At 42.5% G+C, this 27,285-nt stretch overlaps 1 protein-coding gene across 13 annotated transcripts in view; it reads right to left on the minus strand.

Annotated features, from left to right (window-relative positions):
• The window catches only part of USP54 (ubiquitin specific peptidase 54), a 533,711-nt gene that overhangs the window by 355,380 nt on the left and 151,046 nt on the right, over positions 1-27,285 (minus strand). The window contains exon 1 of one of the 13 annotated variants that reach the window (XM_029608955.1): positions 25,144-25,256. The exons of 11 other annotated variants lie outside the window; for them this stretch is intronic. The gene's annotated coding sequence lies outside the window, so the exon portion shown is untranslated. Of the gene's footprint in view, positions 1-536; positions 559-25,143; positions 25,257-27,285 lie in introns of those variants that run through there. One more of the 13 variants, XM_029608956.1, reaches the window with a different exon arrangement.

Consider the following 27,285-nt stretch of genomic DNA (forward strand, 5'->3'; position numbering starts at 1 on the left):
GGAATTCTGTACAGTGTTCAGTCAGAAATATCGACTGGACACTAAATATCCGGTTTTGCAGGTGGATCCTCCTTTTTCCCCACAGCCTCTTAGAGGAAGAGAAAAAGCTGTATCCCTGCCTCCTTTTCCATACTGTGATTGGACAGCATAGGGAGAGGAGGTGGTGCACAGCACAGCCCTCAGCTTCCAGTGGTTCTGCAGATACATAGATACACTGTTTAGGCAGCTCATTGGCAGGATTTAAAATGTATGCAAATGAGGGGGGTACCATTCCTCCACTCCACCCCCGGTCTTCAAGTGTCCAGTCCTGGTCTATGGAAAAATTGGCATCCCTATTTTCTGATCTCATTCTCATCAATGTGACATAAAACTGACCACATGCAAATACTGCTTTTGGAAAGAATATCCCATATGATCAAAATTTTCTTTCTGATTTAATCTGTTATAACAAAAGCTGCAATTATAGGAAACCGTCTCTTCAATGTAAAAGCCAAATTTTGTCACTTGCGGGTAGGATCAATCTGTGAAATAAATACCTGTCATCCGTTGCTTGCAGATAAAATCTCAGCATCGATGAAATTCTAGAATAATGCTTTTATAACCATCTTTGTTCCATCTCACAATCCTTGCTTCAGATTCAAAATTTCTCAACCTCATAATTAATACTTCAACTTCAGTTTGTGGTGGTGGCAGCATCCCAATTCAAATATTCTGCAAGTTTTTAGACTCATCACTTAGCAAATCTCCACTTCTATACAAATTTATATCACATGGAATAAGCTTTAAAATCTTTTTTCCTAAGCATCATTGTGTCTTTCTTCTTCATTGAAATTATGAACTCTGACATTTCTGATAAACAGATTTTTTTGTGTTTTTTATTTTTGTGCTATTATGGATTTTTAGTAGTTTTTATGCTACATATTTTTCTTCCTCTGTACACTGCTTTGAGCTTGCTTTATATGTGCTTTACTCTACATTCTTTTTCAATCATTTTCTCAGGAATTTCAGCAACTCCATTAGCTAATACACAGGCATTTATAATTTTTTTTTATTTGAAAACAGATTAAATTGCTTAAAAAAAACTCTCTCCTAATTATTTCTACAACATTTCTTGTTTTGTATCTTGTAGTTTCCTCCTTGTTCTCCAGCTCATCGGGAACCAGGGCTGGGATCTAGTACCATGAGCTTTCATTCACAACCTCTTTTGTATTTCTCCGTCCCCCCTCAGTGTAGTGGCAGTCACCAGGGCTCCTTCTGGAATCCTGTGATCATGGGCCCTGAATCTGGCCACTAGGTGCCCCTCATGAACAATGACTGTGACTCCCTCCCCTGCTGCCTCTACAGCCAACCCAGGGAATATTCACTTTTTTTTTTTTTGTATGTAAACAACTTTGAAAAATATTTACATCAAAGATTCTTTTGAACACTACAGACAAAAAAGGAGACCAGCTTTCAATTATGTAATTAGATGTATGTTTTGTGAACAGATTGTAAATAAATTACTTTTACATTAGACAGTTTATGTACATTGTTTTTCACCAATACAGAATACTGTAGCTGTTTATTCTTCCCTTATTTAGGAACTCATCTACTAAAAAATGTACTAAAATAGGCAACACTAAAGGAATGGTGACCCTTAAAGACTATGTGCACCCTACATAGTGTTAACCAACCCAAAGATAAAGTGACAATAGGATCAGGGAACCACATCCCCAAAATTAAAATAAGGGGCTTCACACATGCGGTTCAAAGTTTGGGGCAGATCAACAATAGAGGCTAAGTCAGTAGAAGGTAAGCTGCTATCCTCCTGCCAGCTGGCCTGAGGGTGGGGGGAGGGGTATAAAAAATGATAAAGGCTTAATGCGGGAGACGAGTTCAAAGAACTTACTTTAAATTAGTGGGGGGAGGGAGTAGTTAAATTTCCAGTCTTAAGTGGTCTATTAACCTTCCTAATTATTAACACTGTACAGCATATTTTTTATTTATTTATTTATCGAGTTTTATCTACCGTCATTCGGTTTCCCCATCGCAACGGTTTACAAAGTTTCGATGTTTAACAGAGTTTCCAAAAGATTCCTGTGATTATTAACATAGAATGCCTGCGGACATTCAAGAAAAAATTGAAAACATGGCTCTTTAAGGAAGCCTTCACTTAAAGCCTTTTGCTTTCCTGAAAGGCCCACATTGAAACTGTACTATTCTCATCTAATACTTGTAATCACATTTTACTCCTAACATCCCCCACGTTCCAGTTATATCCAATTCCACCAGTTTAAATAGTTTTCTATTTCCACACAGTTACACCTACTGTTTACCTCTTATTTATTCTTTATTATTATTATTTATTGTTATATGCACTATGTTTACTGTTTTCTCTATGCATCATGTTTACTGTTTATTGATTTCTGATTATTAATCATTGTTCTATGTACACCATATCTATGGTAATTCCCAATCTGGTTATATGTAAACCGAAGCGATATGTACCAGTACATGATCTTCGGTATATAAAAGTCTTTAAATAAATAAAATAAATATAGTAGGCTTTATAAACATGGTTCGGATGTCAAATTATATAGTTTCAGTTATGTGTTGCATTACGTGTTTGCATTGGTTCCTTATGTTTGCATAGAGCCAGTAGGGGGGAAGTAATATCTAAAAGTCATTGGGAGCTAATCCAGAGTTAATATCCAATGAGGCCATTTAAATACATTTATCTAGAATTTATCAGTTGCATATGTGTTAGCATTACCACCGAGGAGCCAACAGTAAAGTTAATATGCTTACAAAAACATCCTACACGGTATTCCCCCCTCTCATCCCTCTCCTCTCCTAGAAACCCCCTCACCTTCCAGTGAGTTCTGTAATTTAACTGCAGAGATTACCTGATTAGGCACGATAGTTTATTTCTATAGACACTAATAGCTTGATATTTATTCTCCTAATACAAAGTTATACATTGTTTTGTATTCATTCACTTATAATGTTATATTGTAAAGCGCTATGCTGAATTAAAGTTATATGTAAATCGAGGTGATGTGATTCACGTGCCCCGGTATATAAAAATCCGTAAATAAATAAATAAATAAAATAAATAGCATGCATTTAAGAACATAAGAAATTGCCATGCTGGGTCAGACCAAGGATCCATCAAGCCCAGCATCCTGTTTCCAACAGAGGCCAAAACCAGGCCACAAGAACCTGGCAATTACCCAAACACTAAGAAGATCCCATGCTACTGATGCAATTAATAGCAGTGGCTATTCCCGAAGTAAAATTGATTAATAGCCATTAATGGACTTCTCCTCCAAGAACTTATCCAAACCTTTTTTGAACCCAGCTACACTAACTGCACTGACCACATCCTCTGGCAACAAATTCCAGAGCTTTATTGTGCGTTGAGTGAAAAAGAATTTTCTCCGATTAGTCTTAAATGTGCTACTTGCTAACTTCATGGAATGCCCCCTAGTCCTTCTATTATTCGAAAGTGAAAATAACCGAGTCACATCTACTCGTCAAGACCTCTCATGATCTTAAAGACCTCTATCATATCCCCCCTCAGCCGTCTCTTCTCCAAGCTGAACAGCCCTAATCTCTTCAGCCTTTCCTCATAGGGAAGCTGTTCCATCCCCTTTATCATTTTGGTTGCCCTTCTCTGTACCTTCTCCATCGCAACTATATCTTTTTTGAGATGCGGCGACCAGAATTGTACACAGTATTCAAGGTGTGGTCTCACCATGGAGCGATATAAAGGCATTATGACATTTTCTGTTCTATTAACCATTCCCTTCCTAATAATTCCTAACATTCTATTTGCTTTTTTGACTGCTGCAGCACACTGAGCTGACGATTTTAAAGCATTATCCACTATGATGCCTAGATCTTTTTCCTGGGTGGTAGCTCCTAATATGGAACCTAACATCGTGTAACTACAGCAACGGTTATTTTTCCCTATATGCAACATCTTGTACTTGTCCACATTAAATTTCATCTGCCATTTGGATGCCCAATCTTCAAGTCTTGCAAGGTCCTCCTGCAATGTATCACAGTCTGCTTGTGATTTAACTACTCTGAATAATTTTGTATCATCTGCAAATTTGATAACCTCACTCATCGTATTCCTTTCCAGATCATTTATATATATATTGAAAAGCACCGGTCCAAATACAGATCCCTGAGGCACTCCACTGTTTACCCTTTTCCACTGAGAAAATTGACCATTTAATCCTACTCTCTGTTTCCTGTCTTTTAACCAGCTTGTAATCCATGAAAGGACATCGCCTCCTATCCCATGACTTTTTAGTTTTCGTAGAAGCCTCTCATGAGGGACTTTGTCAAACGCCTTCTGAAAATCCAAATACACTACATCTACCGGTTCACCTTTATCCACATGTTTATTAACCCCTTCAAAAAAATGAAGCAGATTTGTTAGGCAAGACTTTCCTTGGGTAAATCCATGTTGACTATGTTCCATTAAATCATGTCTTTCTATATGTTTTACAATTTTGTTCTTGAGAATAGTTTCCACTATTTTTCCCGGCACTGAAGTCAGGCTCACTGGATCACCCCTGGAGCCTTTTTTAAATATTGGGGTTACATTGGCCACCCTCCAGTCTTCAGGTACAATGGATGATTTTAATGATAGGTTACAAATTTTAACTAATAGAAATTTCATTTTTTAGTTCCTTCAGGACCCTAGGATGCATACCATCCGGTCCAGGTGATTTGCTACTCTTTAGTTTGTCAATCTGGCCTACTACATCTTCCAGGTTCACAGTGATTTCGTTCAGTTCGTCTGACTCATCACCCCTGAAAACCATCTCCGGAACTGGTATCTCCCCAATATCCTCATTTGTAAACACAGAGGCAAAGAATTCATTTAGTCTTTCTGCAATGGCCTTATCTTCCCTAAGAGCCCCTTTAACCCCTCTGTCATCTAATGGTCCAACCGACTCCCTCACAGGTTTCTTGCTTTGGATATATTTTAAAAAGTTTTTATTATGAGTTTTTGCCTCTATGGCCAATTTCATTTCAAATTCTCTCTTCGCCTGTCTTATCCATGTTTTACATTTAGCTTGACAATGCTTATGTTTTATCCTATTTTCTTCAGATGGATCCTTCTTCCAGTTTTTGAAGGTTTTTTTTTGGCTAAAATAGCCTCTTTCACCTCACCTTTTAACCATGATGGTAATCGTTTTTCCTTCCTTCCACCTTCCTTCTTTCCACCTTTCTAATGCATTAACCTTTCTAATGCATTAATGCTAATGCATTAACACTGTTAATGCATTAGCATTAGCTAATGTGCATTTAGTGCTGACATTAACACTAATCCTCAATACATAGGTCCCTTAGTTTTTAGTAGTATGTCTCGAGTCATGTTAGCTACAGCAAGCCATAGCAAATATTTCAATAATTTCCACTATGAATCATCATTTCTCTAGTGCTTATTAGACATACACAGGGCTAACAAAGCAGGTATAACAACTCCATGTCCTATTAACAAAAATGGAAATAACCATTAACATTAAACAAATTACATGTAGCCAAACAGCATGGGAGATATAAGTATCCAATCTGGTTTCTCTACCTATCCCCAAAAGTCATTAATTTGCTATTTTAAGGAAGTCAACTCACAATATTGGCTAGGTTGAAATAGCCCCTTAAGAGTATACAATGCTAAAATATTTTAGAAGTTATTTTTTCTAAAGTTGAAGGCCTATCATGAATCAAGAGAGTATTTTGCTCCATTACCAACAGTGTTCCAGGTCCCTCTGTAGTATAATAGAGGAGCTACATACTCTCATTCAGTTCCTCATACTCTCCTGAATGGCCAAGGGGACAGACAAATGCATGGGACCAATTTGTAAACTGAAAGTTCTTTCCTTTTGAGACTGTAAGTCACTCTTAGAGTGAGTCAGGTTGAAAATGCATTTTATATGCATTGCTACATGCAGAAAATATTAAAACAAAACCCCCAAAATTAAAGTTAAATTTGCAGAGGCAAGCAGGAAAACATCAAATTCAAACTATGGTATTTTCAAGATGAACTCTCTAATAGGTATATGAATCAAGTCTGACGTGGAAAAAAGTAGGTCACCGTGCCCTATATTTAGTGCACACTATGTGCTCATGCAAAGTTTAATTCACTTCACACAAGTAATTTCCAAGGTTTAGTCTCAACCCAATCAGCCATAAACTCATGCACAACAATATCATGTCATTATTTTGATGCCCTGAAGATAGCTGTAATAAAGGTTTATATATAGTACTAAGTTTGCTGCATTCTACCATCTGGAAAACCCGGTGTTTGATTTTTTTAGCACAAACACCGGCTTCTCAAACCAGCTGCAGCTTGAAGTACCAAGGGAACACTTGTCACAGCACCTGGCCAACAGAACAGCCAAATGCTGTTTGTATCAATAAATGCTGAGAGCTCTGAAAATATCTCTTGAAAAAGCTATGACTTGTTCTTAACCTGTACAATATCTGTTTTTTAAAGTGCCCCTTGAGTGATAACAATGAAACCTGTCAGTGCGTAGCTGCCCCATTATTTCCACTTCACACATGCTCAGTTTACTAGTTAAAAATCACCTTCCACATGCTTAGTTATTTCATAGTGAAAATAGGAATATGTCACTGAGGATGTGTTCTTTCTGGAGTGGATTTCATCATAGAACAAGTCTACCAGTGTCAGCTCCAGAAAGAATATGTCCACTGCTTCATATTTCATTTTCACTTGGCAGTAACTGTGTAAAACAAGGAATTCTTGTCTGGCAAAGATCAGGATGTTTCCTCCTGTTCCTTTAGACCTCCAGCTTAATTGTAACCAGGGCTGAAAATCCTGCTCCATGAGCCTTCATTCACAACTATCCAAGAATTTTATGTCCCCTCCCAACTCACCTAGCTCAGCCATTGTAGTGAGAGCCATCAGCGGGGATCATACTCTATAGCTCCTTCTGGAACCCTGAAATCATGGGCCCTAAATTCAGCCACTAGGTGTTGACATTATATAATGTCTGGGTCTGCCTCCCCCTAGGGGCTTTGAACACTGCTTCTGCAGCATCTCTAGTAGTGGCCAGCCCCAGGAGTGGAGGACCTCTCCAGGTACTGAACCCAAGTCTTCCACATGGCAGTTTGCAGTACTACTACCTGAGCCAGTAGGGTGGCCACTGAAGAAGCAATTCTAGAGGCAAGATGGCGGCGTAGGCAGACGCATATTTGTTGAGCTCCTGATACCTGCAAACTTTTCTCAGCAAAAATGCCGGCTAAACGGAAGGGCAAACTCCGCACCTATCCTTCTGATGAGGAGCTTATGGTCACACAACGGTTGATACCTTAGTGGACGCATATGAAGTTATCTGAGATGGGTGGAGCGAGCTCCGCTGAGAGAGCCACCGAGGAAGCGCTGGACTCCCCTGGAGAAGTCACCCTTAGCCCCCCGGATCCTCGGAAGCCCAACATTGCAACTCCTCCCGGCTGCCCGACAGCTGAGCAGCAGACCCATGAGGTAGTTGCGATTGGCTCAGTAGAAGGAGGTCAGAGGGCAGAAGATGCCGAAGGGCTGCAGCATGACTGAGAACTCTGGAACAGCAGGGGCAGAAAACTTGATTCTCGTGCCCCCAGTATCAAACCCGGTTCGGGAGGAGGACACTGAGACATTGAAAGAAGCGACTTCAGCAATAGTGGGGGAAAATCAACTGGCTGGAATATCGCCAGTGTTAAAAACGGGTGAGTCCAATTTAAGACCCTGTTTTCAAATGCCTACAAAGCCAGATAATATAAAACTTTAGAGGCAATATGGGACATAATGGCAGTGTTGGTGAAATCGATTGGTAACTTTCAGGATAATTTGGAGATAGCAGAGCAGAAGTTGGAAGTATGTGAAAACCAATTGGGAGAGATAAAGCCAAGGCTGGCAACAGTTGAGGCAGAAATGAAGAAAAAACAAGAATGTAATGTAAAGATTATAAAAGACATTAATCTGGTATCAAACAGATTGGAACATTTGGAAAATTTCTCAAGACATTTGAATTTAAGATTCTTAAATTTTCCTAAAATGGTTGGTGAGCTCCCATTTATCACATTGAAAAAGTACTTTGTTGAAAATTTGAAGTTTCAAGAGGAAGAAATCCCCTTAGTAAATAAATTGTATTATCTGCCAGTAACGAATAAGAGTAGAAATGTATTGCAAATGAATGTGAATGAAGGGAACTTAACCAAGTTTCTAGAAGATTCTGCAATGGAATATTATGAGAAAAACACCTTAATGGTATCCTTTATATCAGAAAAAGATCTATCTGAGATTATGAAACATTACTTTCGGAATATTGAATCTCAGTTTAGAGGGGCACAAATACATGTTTTTCCAGATTATGCTCCTGTTACTCAGAACAGGAGACGCGAGTTTCTTGCAATGAGATCTCAAGTTCTTGCATTAGGTTTTTCTTATATTTTAAAATATCCTTGCAAATGTGTTGTTAAATCTGCGAGAGATATTTTTGCTTTCCATTACCCTGAACAGTTAAAATCTTTCTTAAACGCTAGGAGGGTATTACTTCCCTCCGATGTACAACAACATTAACTCTTGGATCATAAGTAGATAAATACCTTTTGCTACGTTAAGCCAATACATGCTGGGGTAGATTTTCAAAAAGCGCGATTTGGCATACTTTTGTTGGCGCATCAGGCGCAAACAAAAGTATGCTGTATTTTAGTAGATACGCGCGTAGCCGCGCGTATCCGCTAAAATCCTGGATCGGCGCGCGCAAGGCTACCGATTCTGTATAGCCAGCGCGCGCCGAGCCGCGCAGCCTACCTCCGTTCCCTCCGAGGCCGCTCCGAAATCGGAGCGGCCTCGGAGGGAACTTTCTTTTGCCCTCCCCTCACCTCACCTTCCCCTACCTAACCCACCCCCCCGGCCCTGTCTAAACCCCCCCTCTTACCTTTGTCGGGGGATTTACGCCTCCCGGAGGGAGACGTAAATCCCCGCGCGCCGGGACGCAACCTGGGGGCGGGTCCGGAGGGCGCGGCCACGCCCCAGACCGCCCCAGGCCGTAACCATGCCCAGGACCCGCCCCCGAAACGCTACGTCCCGCCCCGAAAACGCCGCGCGGATCGGGCCCACGCCCCGACACGCCCCCCTCGGAAAACCCCAGGACTTACGCGAGTCCCGGGGCTCTGCACGCGCCGGTAGGCCTATGTAAAATAGGCGCACCGGCGCGCAGGGCCCTGCTCGCGTAAATCCGGGCGGATTTACGCTAGCAGGGCTCTTAAAATCCGCCCCGCTATGTTTTTCCTAATTATTTCTTCCTTTGGGTTTCTGCCTCCACTCAAATGTTTCTGTGTGAAATGCAATATGTAATGTTGGAATTAGATAAGATTATTATTTTGGATAATATGGAAAGGATGTAAAATATTGCGATTTCTTTTCTTTTTCTGAAAGTAAGTGATGGCTTGCTGTGAATTTTGAAATGCATAAAAATAAAATTAAAAAAAAAAAGAAGCAATTCTAATCAATACAGATATGTTACAGAAGAAAAAGACCTTATGGCATATTTAGTCTACCTATCCATACCAACTAATACACCAAGCAGATAGAAGCTAGAAGACACAGAGCACACAGTCACTCCAGCAGTCTCATGTTTTCGGCATTTTACAAAATAATAAAGAATGCCTTATGGCTACACCGTTTCCGTCCATCTGTCTGTTACCCAGTATCCCCATCAAACCCGTGGCACTCAGAGTGCTTTAGTTTTATGCATACCGCAGCAGTAGTGTTGGCCAAGCATATCCTGAAATTTAATAATGGTGGGTGCTAAGTCAGATGTACGAATCTTGGAAAGTTACTATTGCAAGAGATATGGATTCAGAATGTCAGACTGAATAGACCAGTGCTAGAACCCCTCAGGAGCTTGAAAGCCATACCACCACATTACATTCACAAGACGCTACTGCATGGGATGATACATTCCATGCTAAAGAGGAAGCATCGCTGGAACAGGGCTGCAGAAAAATATGCCGTGAGAACAGGTTCCCAACCAGTGTGTTGTGAGGGAACCTAAGGTTGGCCCTCCGTGGAGTTAAAATGAGAGTAGCTCACAGCTGCTGCCGCTGCCAGCAGCAAAGTCATCTTCTCTTATCTTTCCACCCAACATCCTCTGTACTATGGCCTCCCACCAGAAGGGCAGCAACAGTACTCCTTACATGCTGCTGCCTTCTTCCCTGCCTGCTTCCTGCTAAAGTGGGAGATGTAAGGAGCCAGTGGATCTCATGAGACTATTGTGCACTGTGCAGTTCTAACTTCACAGGAAGTCGGAAGAGGAAGAAGCAGCAATACACATAAGTGCTGCTTGCCTAAAGGAGAAGATCCTGAGAGAGGAAGGAAAATGGTACTGCCATTGTATGGTGAAGGGAAGGGAGGGATAGTGATGCCAGAGGAATAAGGGAAAGAGAGAAGGGAAGGTGTTAATGCCAGGAGGTGGGGGAGGGGGGTAAAGGAAAGGTAGTGATGCCAAGGGGAAGAGGAGAGGAAAGGTGGTGATGCCAAGCAGAGTTGGCAGAGGCAAGATGATAATACCAGGGGAGGGTGGGAACAGAGAAGATGATGGTGTGCCATTACAAACTGAATTCAATGCTGAATATTTTGCAGCATAAAATAAGTTGGGAACCACTGACTATGAGAACAGATAAGGCTGCATTGGGAATCTTGAAGAGAAAAATACAATAAGGACTAGAACGCCGCTTCCACACATGTATCCTCAGTTTCTGTTCTTGTTATTAAGTGACTTATTGAAGAAACACTAAGAGGGAAGAAAATGGTTGGAAGATAAAGGGGAAATTTTGTAATGGCTCGTATAAATTAGACGGCAAATACATGCACAGGTTACACCAATTTTGAAAGCAAACTTGCATGTTTAAGTTTACTTTGAAAATTAGCCCAATAAATTTACCTACACATAATTACACCTATTAAATGTGCAGAATTCTTTGGAAAAATGTATGCGCACACTTTTGAAATTGGAAAAGTATGTTTGCAAGTGTAAACCCCCTCCCCAATCCTCTGCCCAAGAAAACCTCTGTTCAACCTGGGTAAACTTACGTGCATACATCAGTTTACCCACAGATCCATGTGCAATTTTATAAGAGTCTATTTCTACAGGTAAAACACTGTTTTACACGTGGAAATGCCTTTGAAAATTACCCTCTAAATGGGGAAACAAGGTGGCCATGTAAGATAACTCAGAAGAGCTCTGTACCAACTCACAGTCTTGGTTGGTTTCTCATGACAGATACCAGTAAGGATCACTGCCATTATAGAGTAATAACCACACAACAGCTTGAGAATCTGAGGATAATATCCCAATTAAAAGCTCAATGAATGGGAGAACAGGAAATTAATCTTTCGACAAGTAAAATAATCAGAAAGATTAGAGGCCAATTTTGAGTTAAAAAAAAGAACAGAAAGCAATTTTGCTTACCTGCTTACCTACTTGTCAGAGAAAATCTGAAAAGCAGTTTACTTGTACAGTTTGGAAACAGCACATCTTTTAAGATTGAATTTCCTATAAATTCTGGCAGTAGGGGGAAGTACAGTTTGGTATATTTTTGCCCAAACTTTAAATCTGGCTTTACATTTGTTGTTTCCCACTTCCTCCAGAATTGATCCTATGCTGCAGGAAGAAAGATGATCATAAATGCTGAAACAGGCAGTTTTTTTGTTAGATAAGTTATAAAGGTCAATAGAATTAAAGCCCTGTTTATCCAAACATAAAACAATGCACTTTGCAATCATATCATTTAAGCAACTCACAATTGTCAGGCCTAACAAGGCTTAAACCAGCAGCCTCAGAGACTCAGCTAGGGCACTTGAGCAGTAGGCGACCAACTTCTGGATTCTGGGGAAGGAGGATCAGTAACAGCCTACAGATGCAAGAGGAAAGAAAATGCTCCCATTGGTACAACAAGGGAGCCACCCTTGACTGGTTAGAGTATTTAAACTCAGGCTTTTATAACTTCCTTGCTGACACAACCTGAATCCTAGGACTTCCTTCTTGATTCCTATTCCTGTGATCAGCCACCTGTACTCCTTCCCAGAATCACTCAGCTGGACCCTAGCTTAGAAACATCTGACTGGATCCCAGGCTTATTTTCTGGCCTCCTCATTGGCAGGCCCTCTCCATGCTCCTGCCTCCTGGAAGAGCCCACTTACTCTAAAGATTCCGGATCTCCGACCCAGTATTTCACAGACCCTCGTAGGTACTGGTACAACCTGACCTTGGCGGTCGTCCACGCACCTGAAGATTTTTGTCTACGCAGACAATTTTTGAATGGGAGAAAATCTGGCAGGAGAGAGGGAAGTAAAATAACCCAATGACTGTGTAAAGATTCAAATGCAGACGTCTGTGACATACAACCACAAGCTCAAAGCATTAAAGTACACAACACCTCCATATACCTATTTACCTACCTATTCTACATGACCCTTTCACATTGCAGGATGAATAAGAGAACCACTAAGCTGGCCAAAACTACATACTCCAAAGGACCAGCATTGACTTGCGACCCCCAACAGGAAGGGAATAAACGTGGAGTAGAGATCTCCTTAAGATGGTATGGTCTCATCCCAACAGAAGGTATTATATCCACTAGGTTCAGTCTGAGGGTGAGATGAAGCTTGACAACTGCTGAAATTCAAAACCATAGCCCAGTTATCACTAATGATACCAGAATTTAAAATTAATGCAGTATGTACTAAGAATGTAGAATGTAGTAAAAGTATGAATGTATTAGTTTGGTGCTGCATTTTACTTATTGCATTGTTGTGAACCACTTTGGTCAAACTTATTTGAGGGAGATGGTATAGAAAAATAACAGAACAGGGATAGCATGCAAGATTACTCCCCATTTATAAGATCTGTATTGAAAAGATATGCTGAATACCAGTGCTTCTCACCCGCATGCCATGGCAAATTTTGTGCTCTGTTGCAGTGCTGACAGCTCCAACATGATACTACCCCTGAGCCAATGCCAAGACTCTATTGGCCAGTGCACCAAAGCTTCTGCTTGCCGCTCCGGACCCCTCCCTCCTGCCTCCACAGCAACCTGGCAGCTCTGGGGAGGACAAAAGAGGAGGGATAGGAACAGGGAGACCAGACAGCAGCAGTGAATAGCACACAAGAGTTTTCATTCCCTGCTCCAGCCCCTCCCCCCCCCCCCAATTGCTGAAGGACAGAATTCTGTTTTGATGTACTATGTCTGCTCCAGCTGAGAGGAAAGAATCATCCTTAGCTCCAGGCAGGCTCTTTCTGGCACAATGCAAGTATTAAGAAAGGAATTGGCAGTAAAGTTGAGAGATTGAGATCATTCCCAACATACCCTGGTTTATGAATGAAATTCATTCCTGTCAAGGTATGTGCAAAGCAAGCCCATGTGGCGAATCTATCCATCGGAATGATTTGTGGGGAGCAAAATGGTAAATTCTGAAAGGGGATGAGGGGAGACCGGAGTGAATACTATTGCGGAAAGAGGGGGTAAATGGTTTGGGAGGTGAGGGAGCAGTGCAAAAGATGGTGAATGTTTAGGAAGGTGAGGAGGGTATGAATGCTTGAGGGAGAGGGGCATAGGGTGCTGATGCTGTATTAGACACTGCTGCTTCTGCTGCCCAGAGATGAAGTAAGGATCAAAAGAATAAGCTGGATCATATTGGAGTGGGATAGAACATAGCAGGGATCTTGGGAGTAGGGATGGGAGGAGAGGAGATAAAACCTAAAACACAGAGCAAAATGGAGGGAGGGAGGGTAAAAGAACCCAAGAGGAAGGGGCACGAGAAGAGGAGATAAGATATATGATCTGGGACAGCAGCAGGGAAACAGGACCCTAGATAAGGGGCAAGTTAATGAATAGGGAAAGAGGACCTAGGATGGAAAAGAGAGCTAGAGGATCAGGTATTAGGAAGAAGGAAAAGGGGAAGTTATTCAGGAACAAGTGAAGAGAGGGGGTGAGATTCAGGGATAGGGAAAACAGGGAGAAGGAGAGAGAGAACACTGGATGGGGGAAGGTAAATGGAGAGATGATCCAGGATTGAGGACGAAGATAGAGGATTGGGTATTGGGTGAATGGAAAGAGAGAAAGGACCTGTGATGGGGGAGGGGAGAGGGTGAAAGAAAGAGGACCCTGGACTAGAAAATAATTGAGAAGGGGATAAGGAATGGAAGAGAGTCAAAGAAATAGGAGAAGGTATGGGGAAAATAGAGTAGGCAGGAAGAGAAGAAAAGAAAGATTCAAGAGAAGAGAAAGTTATTTAAAAAATCCATTCTGGAGGAAAGAAACAAAGAAGGAAAAGCAAGTTTGCTTACCGTAAATGGTGTTTCCGTAGATAGCAGGATGAATTAGCCATGCTGTCAATCAGGTCCGGGAGGCGGAGCTTTTACAAAGCAGAGATTAGATTTTAGCTCTCTGCAGCTGCGCATGTGTTCCCGCGCAGGAAAGTAACAGATTCTCCTCAGTCTGTGATTAAGCTATAGTTTGGAAAGACGGTGATTGCCAGGGAGGAGGGTGGGTCAGCATGGCTAATTCATCCTGCTATCTACGGAAACACCGTTTACAGTAAGCAAACTTGCTTTTTCCCGTCGATAGCAGGGCTGAATTAGCCATGCTGTCATGGGAGTCCCAAGCTCCCGATCACGTTGTTTATGGTGTATATGTTTGTATGTGATCATGAACAGTGTGGCATTCACCGTGTACAAGAGGATAGAGATTGCAGTATTGCGTGCCCCATCTTTGCATCAGTGGCTGCTTGTTGATCAAGGCAGTAGTGCGATGTGAAGGTATGGAGCGATGACCATGTAGCTGCCTTACAAATGTCAATGGGTTGTACATGTTTAAGGTGTGCCAAGGAGGCCGCCACTGCTCTAACTTGATGAGCTTTGGGAACAGAATGTAGCTGTAGGTTCTGTTTGTCATAGCAGAACTTGATGCACTGTGCTATCCAGCTGGAGATGGTGCATTTAGCCACCGGTAGTCCAGGCGCCTTCGGGTCGAAAGAGACAAAGAGTTGAGAAACACGGGAGTCCGAGTTTGCTCTTTCTTTGTAGTATGCTAAAGCTCTTTTGCAGTCTAGTGTATGCAGTAATTTTTCCCTGTCATTTGCATGAGGTTTAGGGAAAAAGATGGGCAGTTCTATCGCCTGATTGAGATGGAATTGAGAAACCACTTTTGGTAGAAAGGATGGGTGGGTTCGGAGAACCACCTTCTGGTGATGAAACTGTAAATATGGAGAATAATGTATCAAGGCCTGTAATTCACTGACTCGCCGTGCTGATGTTACTGCCACGAGGAATACCACCTTCCATGTGAGGTATTTAATGTGTGCCGAGTCCATGGGTTCAAACGGGAAAAGCATTAGTTGTTCAAGAACTATGTTGAGGTTCCATGGAACTGGAGGCTTAGAAATCGGAGGGCGAAGGTGAGTTAACCCCTTGATGAAACGAGATAGTAAGGGGTGATTGGAAATAGGAATATTGTTAAGTGGTCTGTGAAATGCCGCTATGGCACTGAGATGAACTCTAATGGATGAGGTTGCAAGACCAGCTGTTTACAGTGTATGTAGATAATCAATGAGTAACTCAGGTAAACAGTCTAAAGTTGGTACACCGTTAGAAGTGCACCAGGTCGAGTATCGTTTCCATTTATAACTAAAGTTTTTCCTTGTTGAGAGTTTCCTGGATTCTAACAAAATGGATTGTGCCGAAGTGGAAACTCCCTGTTCAGTTAAAAGGAGCCTCTCAATCTCCATGCTGTCAAATGAAGAGATGAGTGTAATGGGTGTAGAAGCATTCCTTGATCTTGAAAGAGAAGATCTGGGCGATTCGGTAATCGAATAGGGTCCGTGATGGACAGTTTGAGAAGGAAACTGTACCACGGTTGCCTTGGCCAGGCTGGAGCTATGAGTATCAGTTTTAAACAAGCCTTTCCAGAAACTCACTGATTCAACATAGCAATCATTACCGTACATTCAGCACAATGTAAATAATTGCTCTTCTTGCCGTTGAGTTACTTATGCTTTGTTCTTCCTTTTCCCCCAGTTCCAGCACCCCTGTTTTATTGTAACTTCTGCTTCTCTTCGCTTTGGTAATATCTAAGGTTATTGTACCCCCGTTCCATGTAAACCGACATGATACAATCATATCATGAATGCCGGTATAGAAAAGCACCAAATAAATCAGTTGAGCCTTGTCTGCTATGCATTTTTGAATTGCTCTTGTTATGAGTGGTATGGGAGGAAAGGCATACAGGAGGCCTGTCGTCCACGGAATGAGGAAGGCATCCTGGGCGATCCTGAACTGACTTGGTCTTATTGAGCAGAATTTGGGAACTTGAGCGTTGATCTCTGTTGCAAAGAGATCTATCGCAGGTGTCCCCCATTGCATGAAGATGCTTTGGGCTATCTCCGAATTGAGTGTCCATTCGTGAGGATGAAAGATGCGACTTAGCCTGTCCGCCCTTGTATTTGCTACTCCTGGTAGATAAGTTGCTTGCAGATGTATGCAATGTTGGTGAGCATGTTTGAAGATTGTCAGGGTCTCCTTGCCAAGGAGCCATGAACCGGACCCTCCTTGCTTGTTGATATAAAACATTGCCACTTGATTGTCTGTGTAAATCATGACTCTGTGGCCCTTTAAGTGATCTTGAAACACTTGTAGCGCATTTCGAATTGCTCTGAGCTCTAATAGATTTATCTGCAGGGTCTGCTCGGAGATTGTCCATAACCCTTGGGTTTCGTAAATCTCGAGATGTGCTCCCCATCCCTTGTGAGACGCATCTGTGGTTAAGACTGCAATCTTCCCTCTCCCTGCACCCCCCTTAAATAATTGCCCCTCCTTCCTTCCTCCCTGTAAATAGCCACCCAATTATACCCCCCCACCCCAGTCTGTGTAAATAGCTCCTCTTATCTCGCCCCCTTTTTTAACTATTGCCTCGGGCTCCCTGTTAGAGCCCTCTCTAACTCTTGTTTTTGCTGGTTATCCACTCCCACCTCCCCGTTCTATGTATTTTCTACCTGCTGTTATAATGTAAACAGATATGATGTGTATTTTAATGTCGGTATAGAAAAACTGTTAAATAAATAAATAAATAAATTGTGAGGAGGACGACTGAATAATGCTCCTTTGGACAGGGTGGAGTGTAGGAGCCACCATGTTATGTCCTGTTTCATCTCAGAAGTCAACGATAGCTTCTGTGTCAACAGTTGTGAGTGTTGTTTCCATTGACGTTTTAGTCCCCATTGCAGACGTCTCATGTGTAGCCTGGTGTTGGGCACTGTGAAGATAGCCGCCATGTGGCCGAGGACTACCAAAATTTGTCTTGCCGACGGCCTTTGAGTGTTGTTCAACGAGTAGAGAAGTTGACGTAGTTGTGTTATTCTTTCTGTTGGGAGATATACCCGGTTGCGAATAGTGTCCAGGCCTGCTCCTATGAACTGTAGTGTTGTGTTGGTTGGAGATGTGATTTCTGAAAATTGATCACTAGTCCCAATTCCTGTAAACACTGTATCACCCGTTGGAGGTGATCGAGTAAGATATGTGGGGTCGAGGCTATTATTAGCCAATCGTCCAGATATGGAAAGATGGTCATACCCTGTTGTCTGAAATGAGCCACCACCACAACCATGCATTTGGTAAAAACCCTGGGTGCAGCCGATAGTCCAAAGGGAAGAACCTTGTACTGGTAGTGTTGATGGCCGTAGCGAAAGCATAGGTAATGCCAAGAGGATGGATGGATTGGAATGTGTGTGTACGCATCCTTCAGATCGATGGAACACATCCAGTCGTTGGGTTGAATCAGAGGTAAGATCGATTTCAATGATACCATCTTGAATTTCTCTTTGGTCAGGAATTTGCTCAATTCCTGTAGATCTAATATGGGGCGAAGTCCACCCGATGTTTTGGGTATGAGGAAGTATGGGGAATAGAACCCTGTTTTTTGGGTTTTCGGGAAAATCTGTCGAATGGCTTGCTGTTTGCGAAGCAAAGCAATCTCCTCCCCCAGTTGTGGTTGGAAGCTTTGACTCTTTAGAGTGGAAAAGTGAGGAAGTATGGGTTTTGTGGTAAATTGGAGTTGATAGCCATGTCGTACTATCTCTAAAACCCATTGATCGGTTGTTATTTTCTCCCAGGCTGCCAGGCAAGAATGAATTCTGCCAGGTGGTGCTTGATGTAGTGGTGGTGGCTGATTTATTAAAAAGACGGCGTTGATTTTACCGCAGTAGCCGGTTGTTGTGTTTGTTGTCTCTGGTTACGTGGTTTACCCTTATGTTGAGTCGTGTTATTTTGTTGCGGCTGGGGACGCTAGTAAGATGGATACGTCTGTGTACGAAAAGATTGATAAGACCTGTAAGGCCTACGATTATAGGATTGTCTACGTGTAGATCCCACATAACAACGTGTGGTCGAGAAGTGAGATTGTGACGTTAAGGATTGGACTGCTAGAGCTTCCTCCTTTAATTTTCCAACTGTTTCTTGAAACGGTTCTCCAAACAGGTTGTATCCTGTACCCGGGAGGTTCGTTAGTTTCTCATGTAAATCTTCTCGTATCGTACTAGAGCATAACCATGCCATCCTACGGGCTGCTATGGCTGTCACAGATGCCCTAGAAGATGTTTCAAATGCCTCATATATCGATCATAGAAGGTGTCGAGAGCACTCTTCCATATCATGAAGAGGCCGTAGTATCTGATCAGCCGTCGAGGAAAGCATACCTTTTGTGGCTTGTATGCACTCATATAGAATTGATGATGCATAATGCGGGCATTCAACATTGAGTTGTGATACATCTTCCTGCCAAAGTCATCTAAACACCGGTTGTCTTTGCCCAGTGGATACGAGGCATGCGATTTTGCTTTTTTGAATCTTTGCATTGCCGACTATCACAATTGAAGCATGTGGTAATTGTGGTAAAGAGTAAGGCGATGTTTTTCGCATATGAAATTTTATATCCATTTTCTTGGAAACCGCTGATAGAGAATAAGCGTTTCCCACAATTTTTGTAAGACAGAATGTAATAAGTCATGTGGTGGGAGAGATGTTGGGTCTCCCGGAGCATCGAAAATCTTTAGGAGACCAAAGGTTTCTGACCTAGGGTCTGTTTCCTTTTGGACCTCGAGATGTAGTACTGTGGCCAATTTTTCTAAAAATGTTGGGTATGTCAGGTCCACTGGAGGAGAATATGGTTCCTGTGGTTGTTCTTGTGGATCTGATGGGAATCCAGTAGATGACAACGGGGACGTTTGTGGAGATAGAGAATCTATAGGGGTATCTTGCTGTTGAATTGGTAAAATTGGTCGTTTCATCTTTGGGGATGCAGGAGGCTTCACAGACAGTTCTCTAGAGGTCTGTATATTGGGTTCCGGAGAACTCACAGATAGTTCATTAGACATCTTAAAAGATGACTGAAGAGTTTCATAAAACCCTGCCAATGATTGGGATAATTGAAGAAATGCCTCTTTTGTTTGAGGAGGCATTGCTGCACGACCAGATTGTTTTGGTAGTTCACCTGTTTTAGGTGGTACTGTAGGAATGTTAGTGGAAGCAGCTGGTACGTTATACCTGTTCCTCATCTTGCCCTCTGTGGTCTTAACAGAATTATCTGAGGAGGAGGAAGATGCTGCAGAGGAAGTGATTTGTATTAATTGTCTACGAGATAAGGAATCTACACTTCATGGGTGAGATGACCGAGAAGTGGAAGGGATCACTGCCCATGTATCTCTCTCTTCTGCGCAGCTTTTTGATGTGAGTGGCGTGACCCCCTATGGTGATGGTGTGACGATGATCCTGTATGGGTTCCATCTCCCGACAGTGATCGTCTAATTCGTTTTGACTTCACCTCTGTAGAATTAGAGTCTGAGGAGGTGGAATGAGGTACATCTGGAGACTGATGTCTTCGTTTTACCCCATGTGGTATTGAATGATATATTTGGACTTTTGTAGTCCACTATGCGTCAATCTGTGTGTTGTCGAGTGCACCAATGCCTTCGGCGCCATGTGTGCCGATGTTTTTTGTAAGTTGTGCGCATATACCAACTTGCGCGCAGAAGTCATCGACGCCGTGCGCTCAGATGGTTTCAGCGCCATTGTGTTCGGCACCGAGCTCTCTTCAGGTGGCTCCGGCGCCGTGCGTGCAGACATCTTTGGCGCCGTATGCGCATATGCTTCCTGCGCTGTGCGTGCCGGTGTCTTGTGCATCGATGTCGATTCGGGCGCAGAAGTATTATGCACCAATGGTGATTTGGGCGCAGAAGGTACTTTAGGCACATAAGTCGTCGGTGCTGGAGATTTAGGCGCCGTTGATTCCTGCGCCGATCAGAGGCTCTTTCGGTCCTCTCGGATCCGAAGGCCTATGTCGGCTCAGTAAGTCCTTACCACCAAGCCTGGAGGGTTGAGGATCCCACGACGGCGCTCTTTTCCGTGACGGAGCCACCGTCAACGAGGGACCCGGTGAAGAATGAGCCTCCAATGGCTCGGAAAACGTGAAAAGTTCAAACATTTTGTAGGCCTGTTGTTTTGGGGCTCTTGGGGACATTAGAGCACAAAAATCACAGTTTTGTAAATGATGCTCGGTAACATTGGTCAAGGCCATCCGTGACCGACATTACCTTGCCATTACCGTGACCGACATTACCGGTAAACCCCGGCTTTTTTGATATTTTAATAAAATAGAAAATGCTGAGGAGAAGTCAGCCCCGCGTAAGATCCCGCTCGCGGAAAAAACAGACTGAGGAGAATCTGTTACTTTCCTGCACGGGAACACACGCGCAGCCGCAGAGAGCTAAAATCTAATCTCTGCTTTGTAAAAGCTCCGCCTCCCGGACCTGATTGACAGATCCCATGACAGCATGGCTAATTCAGCCCTGCTAGCGACGGGAAAAGGAGACACCAAATAGAGAGAGAGAGAGAGGGAAAACAAAGGACCAAAGACAAGAGAGAATGAGAAAAAAAATGACACATTTGAGCCAGAAAAGCATGCCAGACACACTAAAGATTAGAAACTTGTATTGCTTGATAGAGATTTATTAATAACTTATAACTGTAAAATATCCTGGGTCCCAGTTCAGTCTCTGACCTTGATGTGTCTCCCACAAAGAATTTACAGGTTGGGAATAGCTGGATTTTGTTGACTAATTTGACTTTTTCTGGTGCATAATTAATGTGTATAGCATATACCCGACAGCCCTAATGCTTTTGAATTGGACCCAAAAATATATTTTTGGTAACAAAACTTAAAGAATGTGCTTTAAGGCATATTTTGAGAGTAGATTACTACAATTTTCCATGAGGAAAGTCCATGGGACTTCCCCCTCCCACCAAAATACACTGCTTGTTCACTACTAGCATTATGGGGAACAAGTGTCCCAGATTCACCCACCAGAAATGTGGCAACCTTAACTTCTCCTCCCTCAAAGGCAGCAGCACTTAACTGTGTTTGCCTCTGCCAGCTTCAATCTAACATCTGACTAGAAGGACCCTACAAACTCTCTAGACCCGCTGGCCCCATATGTTCAAAAGTCAGATTGAGGCCAGCAGGAGGAGGCACAGGTAGATAAAAAGTACTGTGCTCCTACTGCTGAAGGAGGAGAAGAAAAGGGGAGTTAGAGAGAGAGGACTGCAAAATTTGGTTCCCTATGCTGCAAGGACTAAGCAAACTTGAAGATGTGCCACAAAATTAAAAAAAAAAAAAGTTTGAGAAGCAGTGTTGTATGCATACAGCTGCTTTTCCAATATCTTTAGCTGAAACATTGTAAAATCAAGCAGAGCAAAGGGTTCATTGTAATCTGACATGGCCTTGAGCTGTATCAACAAAACATAACACCCCCAACTCTAGCTAATTACAACGGGTGCTCTGTTTGCTGATCTGCAAACAAGTCACACTTAGAAACAGCTAAAACAAGCTCAAGAGAAAGATGTGGAGATAGGGTCTGGAATGCCAAGAGCTTGTTGGAATTTTTACTTCCTTTGATATTAACAATGGTACTGAGTGACACCAACAACCCTGGGAAGAAACTAGGCATTGCTAGAGAGGAGGCACATGACTCAAAATGAGACACAGCACTCCACAGAGTGGCAGAGCAACAGCAAAAGCAGAGCACACACGGAATAAGAGGCTTATAATGAATTTCTCAATGGACAGACTAGAGAAGGTTAAAGGAGCGATACACCCAGTAGAGCAACTTGTATGTTGTTTACTCCTTTTCTATGTTTCATTTTCTCTGAAACTTTTTAATTCCAAAATTCTGTACATTATTCCTTTTTACAGTTTTTGTTAGTTTGGATTGTTCCTTTTGCTTTGTGCTTAGGATCACTCTGCTGCTGAAAGGTAAATCCTCTCCCAAATCCCAGGTCTGGGCAGACAAACAGGTTTCCCTCCAGAATCTGCCTGTATTTTACACCATCTATCTTTCCCTCAATCTTACAGCATAATGCTGCCACCACCATGGATGGTGTTAGCAGGGTGAGGTGTGGGGTTTGTTTTATGCCACAAACATCGCATAGTATTGAGACCAAAAGGTTCCACTTCAGTTTCATGAGACCACAAAACCTTTTCCCACATGCATGCAGTGTCCACTAAGTGTTTCTTTGCAAATGCTGTGCAGTACATCATATGATTTTTCTTCAGCAATGGTTTCATTCTTGCCACCCTCCCATACTGGGCATGTTTATAACAAAATCTTGAAATAGTTTAGCTGTTAACATTTTCATCAGTCTCAGCCAGAGACCGCTGTAGTTCTTTCAAAGTAATCTTAGATCTCAGAGTGACCTTCTGCAGCAGTTCCCTTAGGCCATCCCTCCAGCTGTGGGTTGATTGTGGCAGTATCTTGGTGGTGCCAAACTGATTCCAGTCTACAGTGATGGACCTAATAGTGCCTCAAGGAATATTCAAAGACATTGATATTTTCTTATAACCTTCCCCAAATTTGTACTTTTCAACAATGTTATTTATTTTATTTATTTATTTATTTAACTCTTTTCTATACCGACATTCATGATACAAATCATATCATATCAGTTCACAAGGAACAGGGGGGTTGTAACAATAATATTGAAGAGGAAGAAAAGTTACAATAAAACAAGGTTATGTGAACTTGGAAACAGAAATGTGCCGGAGACAGAGGAATAACGTTGTAAACTTAACAAGGCTAAACTGGAAGTGCACTGGGTCGGAAATAAGGCACTCTAAATATATATATAGAACTTATATACAATCATGAAACTGGCTAACAATGCGGGGCTGTGACAGTACTGGGGGGAGGTTTAGCAGGGGGTGAAGGGGGCCTTTCTAGGATCAAGGAGTTAGGAGGGGGGAAGGGGGAAGGGGGAAGGGGAAGAGATAGGGAGAGGAGGGGAAAGGGCTAAGGGAAGGCTTGTTGGAACAACCAGGACTTGAGTTTTTTCCTAAAGGTCACCAGGCAGGGTTCCTGTCTGAGGTCTGGAGGCATGGTATTCCAGATGGCTGGCCCCGCTGTTGAGAAGGCTCGTTCTCTGGTAGATGTACAAGTGGTGGATTTGGTGGTGGGGGCGTGCAGGGTTCCTTTATAAGCCTCTCTTATAGGTCTTGTAGAAGTGTGCAGACAGTGGGATATGAAGGTCGAGTGAGTGCTGATTGTGTATGGTCTTGTGAATAATGGTGAGGGACTTATGTAGGATTCTGAAGCTACATAGAAACATAGAAATGACGGCAGAAGAAGACCAAACGGCCCATCCAGTCTGCCCAGCAAGCTTTGCATTTTTTTTTCTCATACTTATCTGTTTCTCTTGGTTCTTAGTAACCTTTTGGTTCTATTTCCCTTCTACCCCCACCATTAATGCAGAGAGCAGTGTTGGAACCGCATCTAAGTGAAATATCTAGCTTAATTAGTTAGGGTAGTAACCGCTGCAATAAGCAAGCTACACCCATGCTTATTTGTTTACCCTATGTAATTCAGTCCTTGTTGGTTGTCTGTATATAGATCCACTTTTCTTCATTTCCCCTGCCGTTGAAGCAGAGAGCTATGCTGGATATGCATGAAGTATCGGTCTTTCTCCCCTGCTGTTGAAGCGGAGAGCCATGCTGGATATGCGTGAAGTATCAGTCTTTCTCCCCTGCCGTTGAAGCAGAGAGTTATGCTGGATATGCATTGAAAGTGAAGTATCAGGCTTATTTGGTTTGGGGTAGTAACCGCCGTAGCAAGCAAGCTACACCCATGCTTATTTGTTTACCCTATGTAATTCAGTCCTTGTTGGTTGTCTGTATCTAGATCCTCTTTTCTTCATTCCCCCTGCCGTTGAAGCAGAGAGTTATGCTGGATATGCATTGAAAGTGAAGTATCAGGCTTATTTGGTTTGGGGTAGTAACCGCCGTAACAAGCAAGCTACTCCCCGCTTTTTGTGAATGCAATCCTTTTTTCCACATTTCCTCTTGCCATTGAAGCTTAGAGCACTGTTGGAGTTGGAGTTGCATTAACCGTGTGTATGTATATTGAATATGGGTATTATCTCCAGGCAGTAGCCGTCATACCCGAAAGTCACCCACTCTTCATTCACATCCTCTAGACTTTATGGATCCTCAGTGTTTATCCCACGCCCCTTTGAAGTCCTTCACAGTTCTGGTCTTCACCACTTCCTCCAGAAGGGCATTCCAGGCATCCACCACCCTCTCCGTGAAGAAATACTTCCTGACATTGGTTCTGAGTCTTCCTCCCTGGAGCTTCAAATCGTGACCTCTGGTTCTGTTGATTTTTTTCCCGACTGAAAAGGTTTGTTGTTGTCTGAATGTCTGTATCATATCACCTCTGCTCTTCCTTTCCTCCAGGGTATACATATTTAGATTCTTCAATCTCTCCTCATAGGTCATTCGATGAAGACCTTCCACCTTTTTGGTTGCTCTTCTCTGGACCGCCTCCATCTTGTCTCTGTCTCTTTGGAGATACGGTCTCCAGAACTGAACACAGTACTCCAGGTGAGGCCTCACCAAGGACCTGTACAAGGGGATAATCTAATAAGCTAATGGGGATTCTGAAGCTAATGGGGATTCTGAAGGATTCTGCTTCCCCATTAGCTTCAGAATGATTCTGCTTCCCCATTGGCTAATGGGGAAGCAGTCAGAAACAGAAGGTACCTGTGTAAGAGGGAAAGATTTAAATGCAGATCCTGTAGCTGGTCTGACGTGTTCCAGCGGGGGAGGGGTTAGCAGTCTCTTGGTGGAGGGGAGGAGCGGTCCCAATCGGAGGGCTGAGCTCAGGGGAGCTCAATCCAGGCCCTGAGCCCTGGCTTGGAGAGCAGTGGAATCAGTCAGAAACAGAAGGTACCTGTATGAGAGGGAGAGATTTAAATCTCTGAAAGTTATCCCAAAGTTCTTCAGAGCTTCCTTTTGAAATGTTTTGACCTTTGTTTCAAATTTCACATCATACAACAGAAAGAGGTCAATTTTTCATCTAGAAGTATTTGAATTATCTCACTTCTGTGACTGGACATAAGTAGGCTCTATTTAACTTATTTATGGTCCTTATTTAGGCAATTTTTTGAACCAAAGCTAATTTGGATTTGCTATGACAAAGGGTGTGAAGACATACCAATCAAAACATTTTGATTTTTAATTCTTGATTACTTTTTAAATATTTCTATAATTGTTCTTTCACAATAAAGTGTAGAATATATTATATAGATCAATGAAAAATTCTCACTTGAATGCATTTTGATTTGTACTTTTCAGAAAGCAGATTGTGAAAAATGTACAAGGTTGTGAAGGAGTGGCCCTAAAACCCCTCCTTAACCAGTGCAGAACCAGGCTGGATGCAGGGAGAGAGAGCTCTATGGGCGGGACCCTGCTGGGAGGGGAATAAAGGTTTGATCCCAGCTGGGATCAGGAGAGGCCCCAGCGTCTCCAGGAGAGGAGCTCCTATATATAGCTCTAAGGTATCCAAGGAGAGAGTACACTGCTGTGAGGTAGGCAGTCTACTAAAATGTATGTTGTCTGATGTTATAATAAAGTTAAAATTGCAAGAAGAGACTGGAGTCAGTGTGAAGTGTGTCTCCAGCCTGAAGATTTGCTCAGCTAACCCACAAAGGATATGAAGACTTTCACAAGGCACTGTAATAGTCTCAGTTTTAATGTGCCCCAAAACTTTGCTTTTTGTGTTTTCACAATCTGTTTAAAAAACATTGGTATATACTTTATATTACAACTGTACATGATGTGTTTAACAGACTCCTCCCTTTGTATTTCAGAATAGCCCAAAAAAATATTCAGTGCACTGGAGGAGCTACCATAGACTCTCCACTAATGCCCTCCCTTCTTCCTACACACGTACCAGCAAGGACTGATTCTTCCAAGTATATAGCATTTATTATTTACTGCCATGAGTCCTCAAACTCCCATATATTTACTCCAACCTAAGGCAGAAGTAACTCTGGGCCTGGAGTGCCGGTACATGCATGTAGCTTCCATTCATTCCCAAGATTTTTTAATTTCTTTTAAATAAATAAATCTTTATTCCAATTTTTCAGTTTCAGTACCTTCTTGTTTCACACAAAGTCTTTAAATTTTCATTTCTTACAGTAATTGTTAAATAGTCCAGGATACACCCGCAATGCCTACGTGGTGATCTGTCTGAATACAACCAAAATTATCTTGCACAAAAGAGCCATGGCAAACAGTAGGTGCAAGACTAAATGAATAATTCAACATGTCAATAATCAAGAGTCTAAAAATGTAGTTCTGCACAAGCACCAAAAATAAAGTCATATAAACTAATCTACAGGGTTCGAAAAATCAACTGTCCTATGTTCCTGGGGCAAGTGGATTTTTTCAGTGGGCGAGAGAGTAACATTGACCCCAATTGGGGCCCAGCAGGAGAAAATCACCAACCAAGGCCCCAGCAGGCTACCATGTCTTTGGTTCCATTTGTGGTCCGAAAGGACAGAAAGAGGACTGCAATAGCAAGGTGATAGGGAACAGAGGAAGAGAGCAAGAAGGCTTTAGGGGAAGAGAGAGAGGCGATGAGGACAGAGATTGAGGAGTTGGGGGTAGGGAGAAAGGAGGAAAGCAAGAGAAGTAGGGACAGAAGCAGAGAAAGAGAGGACCATAAGGTAGGAAATGGAGGAGGAGAGAGAGCAAGCTGACTTGGGTGGAAGAAATCCACTCACTATATACTCAACAGCCCTCCCCCGCATCTCAAACAAATTATTGGAGATGGGGGGAGAACGGGATGGCAGTGGGAGTACATGTTAAGTACATTTTGTCCCTGATGAGAAAATCTTT

This window comes from Rhinatrema bivittatum, chromosome 7 (genome assembly GCF_901001135.1).
Source record: "Rhinatrema bivittatum chromosome 7, aRhiBiv1.1, whole genome shotgun sequence".
NCBI lineage: Eukaryota > Metazoa > Chordata > Amphibia > Gymnophiona > Rhinatrematidae > Rhinatrema > Rhinatrema bivittatum.